Consider the following 10844-nt stretch of genomic DNA (forward strand, 5'->3'; position numbering starts at 1 on the left):
GTTGTATTTGCACATATCGAGCATATTGTGTGTATGTTATTGAAATGCTTGGTATGTGTGGGATCTGACTATCTAGTTGTTTATCCTTAGTAGCCTCTCTTACCGGGAAATGTCTCCTAGTGTTTCCACTGAGCCATGGTAGCTTGCTACTGCTCCAAAACACTTAGGCTGGCCGGCATGTGTCCTTCTTCGTTCCTGTGTCTGTCCCTTCGGGGAAATGTCACGCGATGAATACCAGAGTCCTGTTAGCCCGCTACAGCCCGGTTCACCGGAGTCCTGCTAGCCCAGTGCTACAGCCTGGATTCACTCGCTGATGACCGACACGTTCGATGCTGGGTCATGGATGCCTGTCCCTGTAAGTTAGTGCCACTTTGGGTTCACGACTAGCCATGTCAGCCCGGGCTCCTTATCATATGGATGCTAGCGACACTGTCATATACGTGTGCCAAAAGGCGCAAACGGTCCCGTGCAAAGGTAAGGCGACACCCGTGGGAATACCGTGCGTGAGGCCGCAAAGTGATATGAGGGGTTACATGCTAGATCGATGTGGCATTGAGTCGGGGTCCTGACAGCGTTGGTATCAGAGCCTGACTGCCTGTAGGATTACCAAGCCAAACTGGTCGAAGTTGAGTCTAAAAATTCTTTAGTTATATAAGGGAATTGATTGTGGGATGGAACGTAAGGCTCTTTTTACTCCTTATACCTCATGGCCTTCTGATCTGAGTCTTCATCTTCTCTTCTACGGGGATTAAGAACTAGGCTATCTCTTCTTTCTATTAGGATCATGTGTTACTAATCAGTGGACTTATAAGATTGTTGGATTTAAGTCTCAGTTCAGTTCCTACTACTTCCGTATGTTAATTGTTGATCTCGAAACCTTGATATTGTGCTTCTGAGTGGTTATGCCACCATTTTTGTGAATGTCTCAAATCTTTTCTGAGCATTTACAGCCGTTATGCTGTCCGAGTCATCCTAGGTTTCTAAGTAGTCTGATGCATTTGCAAATCCTTTCTTCCCGTTTCAATGTTCCTTTGGGCCAGATTAACCACACTAATCAGTGAGTTGAGGTACTCCGTTACCTTGACATATATGTTGGAGATATTATTATGACCCTAGGTGTCTTAGGGGATCATCTAGTAATTTAGCCATGATTTGTGTTCCCAGTGTGATGATTGTGGCCATCATTCTCGAAAGCATCCCGTGATGCTACTTAGTAATAGGTATTCTGTTCCTGGGTTCTTGAACCCGAGATTCACTCTACCTACTTCATGTTGATAGTAATTGCTAGTGCCTTTGGGATATTAGTAACCTTTTCGATAGTCCTTGAAGTCCGTGGTATCTTCTTCTTCCAAATACCATGAACTACTTATGGCAGAAGTTCCTCGTTGAACTGAAATATCACAACAGGATTATTCTTGATGAGTTCTCCATTATATATTGTGGCTCTGCCAGTTCTACCTTTCTGCATGGGTTATCCAGAAGAAATATGTTGAACTTCGTTCGACATGCTAATCCATGCATCCACAACTCAGAAAATCATATGTTCTTTTGAGTTGTCCCATCTTAGTTGTTTCCGACCCTCGCCTATCAATTGATAGTCAAGAGTATGCGTGCATTCGTTCGTCGATGCCTATTACCCTTGTGGTCCGCCAAGCCATTCTATTTCAGAATGAATAGGAGAAACAAACTCCAGAATCTCATCCATATCTAGGATTGGGTCAAAGCAATTGTATTCCGCAGATCAAAATGCCAATCCAGCTTCTGGTCTGTTCTACCTTGAAGTATTACCATCTTTATATCAAGAATATCATGGGAATTGCACACCATCTTATGAATTCTTGACGCAGTAATACTTCTGATCATCATTGATAATTTCTCGGTTTCCGTGTTATTGTAACCGGAATGCCGACAAATGAATCATGGCGTGTGAAATCAATACTGCTAGCAACTCCATTGCTTGGTAGTTAAATGGACGATAACCTCATTCTTAGCATGTTGATTATTGAATCGTCACCCTAAGGTTGATTGTGCTACCCAGTCCTTATTTCTGGTGCACTCTCCGATCAGTGAGTTAGGATAGTGCCAATCCTTGCTTATTTGATCATATCGTCTTGCCCTGAAAAGTAAGATTGTTCTCGAGCTTAGTAACATACCGGTGGTTCATGATATTCCAAATTTCTTCTCGGAAGTATCACCAGGTTGTCGCCTGACCGCTATGTTGATCTCGTGATCAAGTTGGGTTCTTGTGAACCACCTTCTCTCCAAAAATCGGTGTTAGATATCCCTGAGCTAGTTGGTTAAGCTAGACAACAACTTGGAGAGTTGGAAGATAAAAGCTTTCCTGACTTAGTTCGTTCCAAAGGGATATTCTTGTGTAGGGTGTGCTGAAGAAAGATGATATCTTCATCGATTGGTCCTTGTGATCAGTTGCTGGACCTATTGTCTTATCAATCCTTTGATTTGAGTGTGGGCTATCGTCAAATCAAATCAGTACCAACGATGCTCGTAATGTTGTCTTATTCGTGGTTGATCCCTCGAGCATACACCATTACATCTTTGGTCTGACCAATGCTATCACCGTGTTCACTTAACTATGGAATTCCTTTTAAAAGGAAACCTAGATGAATTGTTGTTGAGCCCATTGGCAACATCCTTATCTCCTCCATGATGTTGTTGAACATTAAGCTAGTGTTGGAAACTTTTGAAAGCATTTTCTTCATGCTAGCTCATGAAGTATTTGTTTGATGAAAGGAGTGACTTCCTCTTATACACGTGCATTTGGTGAAAGTTGCGCCTCCGTGAATTTGAGAAAGATTGTTTTGTTTCCTTTGGAATCATCCCAAATCAGTCATGCACACGTGCGAAGTATTCTGTAGTCTGGAGACTTGCAACCTTCATTCTATATGTGTCCCTAGCACACTAAGCCACTGATTGACTTGTTCAAGGAAAAGAAGTCTATGCTTGGGATCTAATCCATGGACTTGTGTAAAGACTTTGATATCCTCGATGATGGTTCTCCACCTGAACTCGGTAGTGTTTAATTATAAGACTGCTACGTGGCCATGCTTGTCTGGGACAACATGTTCACATGTTTGTAGCAGAACCAGCTCATGTTTTGGAGCTTACTATCGTAATTCATTCCCCGAGAATCTCGCAACGTCATTTCGTTGATTTGTGTTGCAAACTTTTATTTTTCTTCCTAGACTTGATGGGTCTGGAATATCCTGACACCAACCAGATCTGAATCTCAGGCAGATATAATGGTTGGAACATTTCCCAAGAACTATAACACTGGTCCCTCGATAACCGGTAAAGTGGATGTCATGGCCAACACACCCAGCCGGAAGACCTCCTGTTGTAGTATCTTGATTTGAGGAAGTTGGCCACCTCCCCGTAGGGATTTCGTAGGATTTACTCCCTAGTTGCCCCTATGGATTCCTGTGTTCCGAAGTCCGACCTTTTTACTTGATGTTCTAGATATCAAACCATATCTATGAATGGGTCACACTAGCACATCAAGGAGAACATTAGAAGCGGAGTGCTAAATGTCTCTCGGTCGATCATCCAGATTTTATTTCCTTGGCCCCGCCAAGGGTGAAATCTGAGAAGGTGTTATCTTCCTTTGCATCTGCATCCTCCATCACCATTCATCATGGTAGCAAGTTGTGTTGCCAGGATCCTTGACACGGATATTGGTAAAACCTTGATGATTATGGAAATGCTCAAGTTCTTGAGAGCACGTACAAGCGCTACGTGTTATCATCGGCACTAACCGGGATTCCTCTCAGTTTCCTCGGCAATGCTATAACCATTCCAATAGTGGAATAACTCTCTATTGTTGAGCCTCTCCCCAGTTACTAGAATCATTCCCAGCATTTGCATTTTGTTCCCAGCTTGCACCGCCAATGTGCCATTCTACCATGGGTCCCTTCCATTTCCGGTGATAAGCAAAATTCATCCATTACGTTGTCTTCAACAAGGTAATCCACATCATCCATTCTGGCCCGAGTATGCCATTCTACCGACCTCCGCCAAACGATCGTTTGTGTTTGCCTTAGGCTGGTATAAAGAGATTCAATGATCCTTGAATCAAAGGTAATTCTTTTTGCCACTTAAGGGGATATTTCTACGAGTCACCTTCCCTAAGGTGCATCGTTTGGTATCATGGCAATTCAACTCCTCGCTACGTTGACAATCGTTTACCACCTTCTTAGGTGTGGAATTGATGTCTACCTAGTGAACCTTCGTCATCCGTTTCTTTCCACCCCTCTTAATGTGTATCTCGTGTCTCAACCCGAGAGATGGTTCTATGTCTCATTCCATGAGTTAATCCTGAGTTGTTCGTTCTTCGAGGAGATCGACCCTTCTAGAGTCTCCTTCTTCTCTCCAGGTCATGTTGGCAGAATTTCTCAGAGCAAGACTTCAAGACAATAATGGTGATTGAATCAACGTTCATTTGAAGTGCAACCTGGATCGTGAAGATTATGTTAGTTGGCGTTTTCCTTTCATCTTACCCTACGCTTGAATCTCGGGTCGAGATTCTTGTTTAGTGGGGGTGAGTTGTCACATCCCTAGCTTCTGGTAATGCTCTAGGCTAGCTTCATGTGTGCATCATGTTTAAATTCAAATGAAATTTGAATTGAGGAATTTTCAAAAGCCTCAGGAAACCCCTAAAAATAACCAACATTTAAATCTTCTCAAATGAGTCCAAGAAAATGTTCCTGTTATTCCATGGAAATATTGGTAAGAGGTAAAATTTAAACCAATATTTTTGGAGTCACAGAGATATTTATTTTGGCCATTTGAATTAATCCAATAACTATTTGCTTTGGATTTATATTTAATATATATATTAAATATGACTCCAATAATTCTGGAAGTTTGTGAGTGGCTTTGTATGTATTTTAGCAAGCCACATAATAAACTACAGAATTTATTAAAATGATTTAGTTGCTAACTAAATCAAAACAGAGACAGAAAAAAATAGAAAACAGAAACTAATAAAGAGAGGGAGAGAAGGCCACCAGGCCACCTACCTAACTTACCTGGTGCCCACTTACCTGGCCCAGCACGGCCCAGCCCATCTCCACTCCCCCTGTCGTCTTCCTCCTCGCCAGAAGGACCGAGGCGTGGCGCGCGCCCGAGAGGCCTCGGCCACCTCCTGCTTTCCCTGGCCACCTCCTGCTTCCTCCTCGACGCCCCGGTGACGCCACGCGCCTCCCTCGACCCTCTCTCACTCTCCCGTGTCTCTCCCTCCGTCCCTATCCTCCTCTGCTCCCTCTCTCTCGCCCGGACCGAACGGAGCCGCCGCCACCGACGAGCTCCCTCGCGGCCACCGCCACCCCCTCTCCTCTCCGACGCGCTCCCGAGCTCCGCCGGTCCTCCCTCGTCCTCCTCGTCGTCTCACGCGACCAGAAGAGCCCCTGGATGCCGCTAGCCTCACCGTTCCCCTCCTCGGCCACCGAGGATCACCGTCGTCAAATTCGTCGCCGTTCGGCCTTCCCCGAGACCGCCGTCCACCTCTACGGGATCCACGTGAGCTCCTCCGTCATTTCCCCCTCTCCCCTGACTCGTTTTGTTCCTCTAACACCAACAACCGTCGAAGCCGAGAGCTCTTCACCGCCGGCCATGTCGCCGCCGTAGCCACGGTTGCCTAGAGCTGCAACCGAGCACGCAGCCGTGCTCAGTGCACCCCCAGGAGGCCATAGCACCCATCCGCACCCTCTGTTGTGCTTCCTAACGCCGACTCCGAGCTCACCCGAACTCCGGCCGCCGCCTTGGAGCTCGCCGTCGTCAGCTCCGGCCTCCCCACGACCCAGCAACCGCACCGTTCGACGCGCGGAAGCAAGGGCTCTCCAACGAGCCCAAGCACGGCCTCGGCCGTGCCCTGTAGCGTGTTTCCGACGGCCGCCACCGTCCCGGGCCTCGCCGGCGTCGAGACGCCAGCGGGATTGACCCTACTGACCAGGGGTTTGACCTCCCCTGGGTCCATGATAGGTGGACCCCGCCATCAGGTGATTAGCTTAATGCTAATCACCACCTAATCTAACCCCCTGACACTGACATGTGGGCCCTAGTGCCCCTAATCTTTAATTAAACCAAACTAACCCCCCCTGTCTAACCTGTGTCACTGACGTGTGGACCCCACACGTCAGATTTGACCTGGACAACGCCCGTTGACATGCTGACGTCACCGTGAAGTCATGCTGACGCAGTAATAGGTTTTCTGGATTTAAATTAATTCAGGAATTTCAGAAAATGCCCTAAACTTCAATAAATCATAGAAATTCAACCGTAACTCCAAATTAAATAAATTATATATGAAAAATTATCAGAAAAAATCAAGGAATCCATCTGTACCATTTTCATGCATGTTTGAACAATGGTTGTCCTCTGTTTTGGACAAAACAAATAAAGGGCATTTAAATAATCATATATGGAGTTGGAATTTGAATCATGTATTCAAACCAACTTCATTTAAATCATAGCTAGTGCATTAGCCCAAAACACATTCATATTGCCATGTCATAGCATGCATCATATTGTCGCATTGCATTGATTGTGTTTTTCCTTGTTTGCCGGTAATTGCCCCCTCTCGATAGACGTGATACCGACGATGTGATCGATGACACCGATGAAGAACTATATTATCTTCAGAAGTGCCAGGCAAGCAAACCCCCTTGTTCATTCCGATACAATCCTACTCTCTCGCCCTGCTCTCTTTTACTGCATTAAGACAACAATGATTCAACTATTACTTGCTGCGGTAGCTGAACCCCTTTATCCTTTGCATGACCTGTCATTCCACAGTAAATAGATGAAACCCACTAGCATGAGTAGGAGTTGTTTGAGCCCTGTTGTGCCTACTCATTCATGCTTGTTTGTCATGCCTGCTACTGCTTAGAGTTGAGTCAGGTCTGATTCATCGGGGATGAATCAGAGGTGTGTGAACATGTCCTCCTGTGTGTGAGCTAAGTGTCTGAACACGATTTGGTAAAGGTAGCGGTGAGAGGCCATGTAGGAGTACATGGTGGGTTGTCTCATTGCAGCCGTCCTTAGGAACTGAGTTCTATGTTTGTGATCCATGATTCAGCTACTACCACGCATTGGGCCCGAAACCAATGGACCCTCTCGGCTTCTTGATCACCCTTGTCCTCTGTCCAGGAGTTGCAAGTAGTTTCTGGTGTTTGTAGTATGCTGGAGGCCGTGGGCAGCGCTGACCGGAGGGGTGGGCTGTGATGCGGTAGGCACGTGGCACGGTGTACCGGGCGCCCGTTTGGTGTCTCGGGAACCCTGTTCACATCGTTTGGGGCTGTGAGCGAAACTTCGGCCGGATCTCCTCATGGATGGAACCCGAATAGGTGATAAACCTGGACTAGAGACTTGAGTGTTTAGGCAGGCCGTGGCCGACACCCACGTTGGGCTTCCGCTTGAAGGTTGCCGAGCACATGTCGTGTAAACGGCGGTAAGTGGTGAGAGCGTGTGTGAAGAAGTACACCCCTGCAGGGTTAACATCATCTATTCGAATAGCCGTGTCCACGGAAAAGGACTTCTGGGTTGCTTATATCAGTTCATAGACAAGTGAAAGTGGATACTCTAAAATACGCAAGATAAGCGTGAGTGCTATGGATGGTGCTCTCGTAGGGAGACGGGAGCGGATCCATAGTGGTGTATTGATATGGTGAATATGTGGACTCGTGTGCGCCACCTCAAAAGAGTTACTTGCAGTCGTAGTTTAGGATAGCCACCAAGTCAAAGCTGGCTTGCTGCAGTTAAACCCCACCATCCCCTTTGTTGATAATGATGCATATGTAGTTAGTTCTGATGTAAGTCTTGCTGGGTACATTTGTACTCATGTTGCTTAATTTACGTTTTTGCAGAGAGACTTCAGTCTCACTAGTAGTTCCACCTGGACTTCGACGTTTAGCTTGTTACCTCAGCTACGATCTTGTGCCCTCGGCAGGATCTGGTAGATAGTCAGGCTTTTCAGCCTTTTTCATTTATAGTTGTCTGTACTCAGACATGTTAGTCTTCCACATGTGCTTTGACTGGTATGCTCTGGTTGTTGGGTCATGAGACCCATGTTTGTAATATCTCGCTCCTCGGAGCCTATTGAATAAATTACTCGAGTCGTAGAGTCATGTTGTGACGCCATGTTGTATTTGCACATATCGAGCATATTGTGTGTATGTTATTGAAATGCTTGGTATGTGTGGGATCTGACTATCTAGTTGTTTATCCTTAGTAGCCTCTCTTACCGGGAAATGTCTCCTAGTGTTTCCACTGAGCCATGGTAGCTTGCTACTGCTCCGGAACACTTAGGCTGGCCGGCATGTGTCCTTCTTCATTCCTGTGTCTGTCCCTTCGGGGAAATGTCACGCGATGAATACCAGAGTCATGTTAGCCCGCTACAGCCCGGTTCACCGGAGTCCTGCTAGCCCAGTGCTACAGCCTGGATTCACTCGCTGATAACCGACACGTTCGATGTTGGGTCATGGATGCCTGTCCCTGTAAGTTAGTGCCACTTTGGGTTCACGACTAGCCATGTCAGCCCGGGCTCCTTATCATATGGATGCTAGCGACACTGTCATATACATGTGCCAAAAGGCGCAAACGGTCCCGGGTAAAGGTAAGGCGACACCCGTGGGAATACCGTGCGTGAGGTCGCAAAGTGATATGAGGGGTTACATGCTAGATCAATGTGGCATTGAGTCGGGGTCCTGACATGGAAAGATTGCCCACTGCCGGGAAAGAAGCAAAAGGCGCCAGAGCCGGGAAAGAAGCGAAAGGCGCCAGAGCCGCTGCTGAAGGTATGGAAAACGAGGTCTGTTTTCTGGGACTTGCCGTAATGGAAGATCCACCGTGTGCCTCACAGCCTTGATGTCATGCATATCATGAAAAACGTGTGCGAGAGTCTGCTTGGTACCCTGCTCAACATGCCAGAGAGGACCAAAGATGGGCCGAAAGCAAGGGTAGACTTGTAATCAATGGGCATCAGGCAGGAGCTTCACGCTATATATGATGATCATGATGGTGATGATGATGATGAGGCGAAGCAGGACACGGAAAGTCGTCACAAAGGCAAAAAGGCCAAGAAGACCGGAAATGACTACCCTCCCGCGTGCTTCACTCTAAGTCAGGAGGAGATCAAGCAGTTTTTCACCTGCCTCATAGGAGTAAAACTTCCTTATGGTTACGCGAGGAAGATAAGCAGATACCTAGACCCAGCGAAGCTGAAGTTCAGCGGGATGAAGTCTCACGACTGTCACGTGCTGATGATGCAGATACTTCTAGTTGCAATCCGTGGGATCATGGACGCGCATGTCCGTGAAACCCTATTTGACCTATGCAACTTTTTCGATGTCATCTCTCGGAAGTCTGTTGGCGTGAGGCAACTCAGAAGGCTACAGGAAGAGATCGTGGTGATACTATGCGAGCTTGAGATGTACTTCCCGCCCGCATTCTTCGACGTTATGGTGCATCTGCTGGTCCATATCGTGGACGATATCATCCAACTCAGGCCGACGTTCCTGCACAGCATGATGCCGTTCGAAAGGATGAATGGTGTCATCAAAGGATACGTTCGCAACATGTCACGTCCAGAGGGAAGCATAGCCAGGGGCTTTCTGACCGAATAGTGCATCTCCTACTGCACGAATTATCTAGGCATCGAGAACCCCGTTGGTCTGCCCGTCAACAGGCACCTCGGCAGGCTCGCTGGATGGGGTCACCGTGAGGGTCGTCGCGAAATGCATGTCGACTTCGAGGGTCGACTCGCCGACTTTGAAAGAGCAAACCTAGTCGCGCTACAACACATAGACGTGGTCGATCCTTGGGTGGTACAGCACAAAACCTTTATTAAGAAGACGTACAATGACCGAGGCCAATAGAGGACGGACGGAGATATACTCAAAGAGCACAACTCATGTTTCACGCGTTGGTTCAAGCAGAAGCTTCTGTCGTACCCTTTACATGAGGATTCTTCCGCGGAAGAACAACTCATATTCGCCTTGTCACAGGGCGCCGAGCACAACCTGATGACCTATGAGGCGTACGATATCAACGGCTACACATTCTACACCGAGACCAAGGACATGAAGAGCGATGGTTATCAGAACTCCGGGGTAACGATGGAATCCTACACCGGGAACGACAAGGACAGATACTACGGAAGGATCGAGGAGATCTGGGAGCTGTGCTACACTAGAGAGAAGGTCCCGATGTTCCGTGTCAGATGGGCCAAGAGCGTCCTAAAAGGAGACCGGTATTTCACCACCATGGTTATACCCGAAGCCAAATCCAAGACCGCGGGCGCAAACGTCACCGCGAAAAATGAGCCATGGGTACTGGCTTCCCAAGTGGACCAATGCTTCTTCATTACCGACCCGTCAAAGCCCAATCGTGTTGTCGTGAGGAGAGGCAAAAGGAAGATCATCGGAATGGATGGAGTAGCCAATAAGCAAGAATTCAACAAGTATGGCGACCCGAGGATCGAACATGACGACGATGATGAAGTAGCAGCATACACCACAAGAAGAAGCAGGACCACCCTACCTAAAGGACGCCCGTTCCACAAAAGAACTCCATTTGCGAAAAAGAAGGGCAAGAAGATTGTGAACAGATAGCTAGCTAAGATCGATTGTATTTAAATCGTAGCCTTCATTTCTCGATTGTATTTCATGGGAACTTTTTGAACTATCATGAATATTTTTAAATTTCATGGACACTCGATCTTGATCCCCCTCCATCTCGATCGCTATCCCACCTCGCCAGATCCGGTCCCCCTTGCCGCCGAGCACCCCTCGGTCCACCGGCCGCCGCCGCCGACCCCCCGCACCCTCGAT

The sequence above is a fragment of the Triticum dicoccoides genome, chromosome 1A, assembly GCF_002162155.2.
Source record: "Triticum dicoccoides isolate Atlit2015 ecotype Zavitan chromosome 1A, WEW_v2.0, whole genome shotgun sequence".
Lineage (NCBI taxonomy): Eukaryota > Viridiplantae > Streptophyta > Magnoliopsida > Poales > Poaceae > Triticum > Triticum dicoccoides.